The following is a 6,555-nucleotide window of genomic DNA, read 5'->3' as shown; positions in this document are numbered from 1 at the left end:
GATTCGATCAACAGTCAATGCGATCAACGATCAACGATCACCGATCGAGCAATGCAAATGCAAATGTGTGCACATGCATAAATTAACACCAGCAATCGACGCGACGCCAGCATTTAATGGCAATATCAGCAACCAACAGCAGCCATCAACAACAGAAAGCAACAACATGGAACCTAAACAGACGGACAGCATCAACAAAAATTGCAGCAGTAATAGCAACAGCAACAGCAACAGCAGCAGCAGTAGCCTTACAATGTTGCTTGTACAAGTAGCAACAGCACAGATTTTACTAAACTGTTTTAAAAATAATTTAAATAAATTTCCGCAAATCGAAGCCATACTAGCACACACTGGCACATACTGGGACCATTTTGACACGGATCGCAACCAGTGTTGATTTGACACTTCACACCAAATGTCAATGTGTTAAATTTGTTGCTGTTGTTGCGGTTACTGTTGCTGTTGCTATTGCTGTTGCTGTTGCTGTTGGTTTTGCTGTTGCATTTGGAAAGATTTGCTCTCGGATGACTGTCAGTTGGTAATTGAAAAATGAAGAATAAAATCAAAATAGATTTATTTTCAATTTACTTGTCAATAAGATTTTTTATCATTTTATGTTTTGGTCACGCCATTTCAATTACATATAAAAAAGGCAACATTCATTTCTTACCTAAGCTGATTTGTAAATAATTAGTTTCGTTCACATACAAAAATTTCATTTAATCATGAAAAATGCAAAAGTAATTTAAAAACTCGAAAGGAATTCGACAATGCAGAATTCTTTAATAATAATAATAAATTTTTTATTCCAATAATATTCATTGGAGTAACAATTTCTACACTTAGAAAAATAATTTTGTTAAATTGACCAGATTTTAACTAAAGCTCAGGTCAAAATATTCTTATGTTGGTTTTCATATCTTTTTTTAGCACATGAGCTAAAATTTCTCTAACAAAATAATCAGGGCAATTTAAGTAGTATGTGGTTACAGTATATTTTTCTAAGTGTAATTATTTATTTTGCTTTAATTCATTGTAGAACCTTCGTAAATCTCTTAAATCTTAAAAAGCATATTTTTTAATTTCAAGTCATAATATTTCTACATATTTTACTTCTTATGCTACTTCTCTTCGGTAAATGTTTACTCCTCTTCGTCGCCATCTATTATCTTGCAATTTCTAGTTGTTAGCTCTTTTGGCAATATCGACTCCAGTTACGTGATCCAGTTACTATGATTTTCATCCAGTTTCACTTACGGCGAGTAATCGTCACACCAATTGATTTCTGATTCACTATTGTTAAGATCGTTCTTTATTTTTAATATGACTTATTAAGTATATCTGTACAATTTTTTTATAACAACTGTTAATAAAGGATTGGACTTCACGTTAAAATCGAACAAAATAATTTTTGTGTTATATAAAAATACTTCGATCGCCATACGTTATTTAGGGCTTCAAAACATCACTGTTCTTTCTTCTTACACTATTGTTATACTCTGTTATAATTAAACATTTAATTATTATCTTTTAACTGTTATACAATAAATTATTTTAGTACATAAGCTTTTAAGTTACTTATATAGTTCTGCACTAGTTTTAATATTAATAAAGTCAGTCATAATATGAACTCCAAAGCAAGCATGTCATCTTATTAGCGACATAACAACTGTAATCTTTTCTCTATTTAACCATTTAATATGATTACGTTTCCCCAATAACAATACGATTTTACATTTTCGATACACTCACCGTAGGCGCCGAACGAAATGTTATTATTACTGTTGGCTCAAAGTGTTTTCGTTTCTTTAATAATAATTTTTCAATCCGACTTTGAGGATAAGATGACTAAACATTTTCAGCTCTTCTACTGCACACTCATTCATATGGACAAAAAACTAAATGTCATCTCCATACTCAAGGCCCTTGAATCGTTCTACAAAGCCCAATGTTATACCTTATAAGTTTACAGTCCCTTTCTTTAATAATTAACTTGTGCAGAAAATAATATTAGAGAGCAATATTGTACTGCTTACTTATTAATATGGACAAGAAACTAAATGCCATCAGCATAGTTAAGGTCCTTTAACGGTTCACAACGCCCAATGTTATATCTCCATGTTTTCCAATCTCTTGCGTTAATAATTGAGTGGAACAGAAAGTTATATAAAAAAGTAATATTATGTATTATCGTTATAAAGGATTTTATTATTTCAATTATTTTATATGTCACTTCTTTATTTAATTTGCCATATATCAAAAGCAAGCTCAAAATCAACAAACAATCATATAAACTATTGATTGTCATTTTGTTGACAATTCTGTAATATTCTTTATATGTTTAAAGAGTCTGTACACGATCTATACTTCTTACTTAATGATTCTTGCTAAAACTAACCGTTTCGTTTTATTTTTAAAAATATTCTTCATACTATATAAATTCCTCTTTACAAAAGAGATTGTGTATTATTAACAAAAACTAAACTCGACCTTATTAATTTCGTGTACCAAAACATTATCTCGATAAATAAACGAACTGGAAAGTATATATTAGAATTTCATATGTACCCAAAATATAAACTTATGGCTTGTTTTTTTAACTAAAATGATGACAGTAACGATAATACATATCGGAGGTCTGATTCAAGGAAGTAACAGAATAAAATTTTTCATCTTACACATTTATACTACTTTCTGAAAACATTTTCTTATGGTATATAACTTTTAAATATGTATTTTTTTCGATATAGTTAGACAGTTCTATAAGTGAAAGAGTTTTGACATTATGAATTAAACTAAGAATATTTTAAGCATTACATATGTTATATCTATGAAAGTATTTGAATAAAAGTAAATCAAATGCTGATTCACTGATTCAATGATTCTCTGGTAGTTAATATATATCACATATATTTATGAAAAATGTGTTACAAATATATAAATAGATTACATTAAATGCTAAGTTAGATACAAAAGACTTATGATAATATTAAAGGATTACATCTATCATAACTGTTACTTAAAAAAAAAACTCATCACTCGTTTTAACCATATAATTCTTTCCCACCATTTCTGGTACTCTTTTCTTAGAAACTATAATTAAAAATGTATTAAAAAAGATAATAGAAAAATTAATTTAGCTCGTTTATCGATTAAAAGTTAATGATAATCTCTTTTTACAGAGATTCAAAAGCAATCGATAAAGATTCGTTTAGCCCACTTTGTAGTAATTATAATGCAACTTTGCATCTGCTCAGATACGATACATTTTGATTATTCATATACACATAAGTAACTTTAAGTCTTATCTTAAGTGTGATACATTAAGTAACACTTTGTGGCAATTTAATCTGCAATCTTATCTGCCTGTAATATTGGACTCATATCATTAAATTTTTTCCCCCCTTTCTAATCAGCAATAAACGAGAATTGCCAATAATTATATACTAGAAGATGTTGTAGATGCAGATATCCACACATGCTTTTATCTGATATCTACTTAATGAATGCGATCATATTCATCAGATTACAACTGAGCCGATTTGTGTACATCACAGCTTTTAATGGATCTCACTCGGGGAGGATGTAATTATGCGTCCATAAAGCGTCTGCTAATGATGATACAACAAAACAAAATGAATGACAATGAATGAATACTCATTACAGTGTTTCCCATTTTACCAATAATTTAATCATAATAATAATAAATCTTACTGTTGTTTTATTGAAGAGTTTGCACTTTTCAGTCATGTACAGTAATTTTTCATTTTGGCTGCCATTATTTCCATTGTTGGCTGCTATTGATGCGATTGTTGATTGTGGCCTCAAGCAAAATTTAGTGTCTGCATACTGCAGTTGCATATATGATTTCAGATATATTTCTTGTTTTTTTTTAAATATTTTTTTTTGTAATATTTTTAGATTTCAAGCTTTCAATCATGTCATACCTTGGAGCTTTTGCGCTTGTCCAATCCATGCGATTACATTATTTGATAATAACCATCATGGAATATCTTATTGTGAACAAAAATTCATTATAACGCTGTTTGGCAGCATTCAAATGTGTGCCTGCTGCATCCATCTTTGCTTGCGGGCAATCAATCTTCAACAGTGGAAACTTCAAGGAAAAAAACTCAACTACATCACATCACAACTTCGTATATCACAAATGAGTAAAAATCGCAAAATTTGTGTGTGGCAATTAAAGTTCGTATGGAAACTCATTAGTTCCATTTGACCCGCTGCACTCGAGTATGTGGTAATGATGATATTTTGCATTTTGTGCATAAATTTTAATGATTCAATTGAATTAGTCGTGGCCAGATGAAGTGTTGACTTCGAATTATTTATTTTGTGGTAGTTGTACATATATTACTTGCTTATTATTATAAAATTATAAATAAGAATGCTCATTGTATAAAAATTAAATTAGCAAAACAAGCAAATATTAATCATTAGTTTAATCCGCAAAATGTATGTTCGAAAGAATATTTTGAGTGATGCTTCACAATAAATAATGACTTGCATTTTAAATTGCATATTAAATTGACATGTAATAAAGCTACTATGGAAAAAAAATTAATATATCAAAAATAGTTTGAAGGTCTCTCTGTAAACAAATTTATTGTATTCCTTTTATTTCAATTTATAGCTCTCTTCATTTTTACAGCAGTTTTGGTGCACTTAAACGTAATAGAGGAGGAAGTTGAGGAGGAAGTCTTAGCTTGGCATCATTGTAACGACAATATTGATGAGTCTCTCATCATTTAAACTTTAGTACCTATGGTATCTGTTAACTGTTGTACGATATTAGTCACTGTTTTAAGTTAAGAAGATATGTAGAACATCGTTATTAACCGCTTCATAAGAAAAATATAATATTGTTTAACAATGTTTTTAAATTTTGATATCTAATACCAATTACTTTATTTAAATATATAGTCAAGTAATCGTAGTTTATGATATAGTTCATAAATATATATTATATTCTTTATTAAATATTTATTAATAACGAACCCATTAATAATTTTATACATAGAAGAATCACACTTTAATAAACAGATTATTCTAACCTATTAAACATAATGTGTTCAAATCAGTGCTAAATTTTTTGGAACTTCGTAACTGCCATTTCTTTCCAGACGCTTATCAAAATGTATACTTAAATTCAGTGCCAGTCTGATCAATGACCGTGGAGAGATATGTTATATAGTTGTATAATCTAACTGCAGACCTCATTATATTATATTTGATTTAAATATAATATTTATTATATTATATTTGATTTAAATATAATATAATCGATTTAAATAGTAATGCTTGTAATTTTAAGAAATAATCCATAAGAAACATAAAAATACTACTAAAAATAATATATGAAAATATGTAATTTTCTTAGTGTTTCTCTACAGAATACCATTTGGAAATCAGAGAGCACTAGCTTTAAACTTTACGTTTAAACAGTTAAGATCTCTAATTGCATGAGAGTCTCTGATTTTTAGTTTATAACACTAATTATATTGATTTTTGACCACCATAATTTAATTCTCTATGTACTAGTTGTTGAGTTTATCTGGCCCAATATATGTATTGGTCGCAATATAATTATTAAATATTAATCAAGAAATATTTACACTGTTTCTACCAATTCAACATAGAATTCAAAACTGCATAATTAAAAATAATAATATAATAACTATAATTCATATAATTATAAAATATTATAATAATAATAATAATTATAGTAATTCACCTGTAATAATATAATTCAAAACTGCGTTATAATTTTAATATGTTAGATGAATGTACGTTAAACTTAGTCTTCAATTTATGCTCAGCTGTTTTCAGTTTTTAATGGAGTTCAATATGAAAAATAATTGATATAGAGAAGAAATAAAGACTTCTCTTATTTTAATTTTGCTAAAATTTATTTGAAAAATAAATTTGTCTTGATTAAAACATTTTAATATATCATATTATTTCCCTTTAAAATCGATAGTATCGTATATATTGCAATGATCCTTAAACCTTTACACAAGATTATTATTTGATAATTGCAAAACCCTACTTAAAGATTTAGTTTCCAGATGGTATAGTGAAGATGTGTATTGACCATCATGAATTTGAATTATGCACCAGTGGCCAGTGTAGTTCTCTACAGTAAACCTTGCAATACTCACAGGGTTCCCTTCAATGAGTATCTAAAATCCGGTTTTAATATAATAAGGCTATGATCACCGAGAAGTTACACATAACTAATCTAAGTAGCTTCCATTTATTTTTGCTAAACTAGGAATCAATACCCTTTTTATTTTCTATTCTATTTTATTATTATGTTGAGGCTAGTTGAATCAGTGAACTTGAGCACTTTTACTCTCTATTAACTGCGAGGTTTCTTCATAACTCCTCTCTACGTCTTGACTGGATTATTGTTAATCACTTCATCAGATTAAGCAATAATTGACCTCAGATCTGCATACCTCCCCGAGGAGCCTGTAACCATTTTAAGATTCGATAACGCGGTGTTAGTAAGCCTTTCAGTTTTCGCAAATAATT

This window comes from Teleopsis dalmanni, chromosome 1, assembly GCF_002237135.1.
Source record: "Teleopsis dalmanni isolate 2A chromosome 1, ASM223713v2, whole genome shotgun sequence".
In the NCBI taxonomy this organism is placed as follows: domain Eukaryota; kingdom Metazoa; phylum Arthropoda; class Insecta; order Diptera; family Diopsidae; genus Teleopsis; species Teleopsis dalmanni.
Note: the sequence above shows the minus strand (reverse complement) of the source record.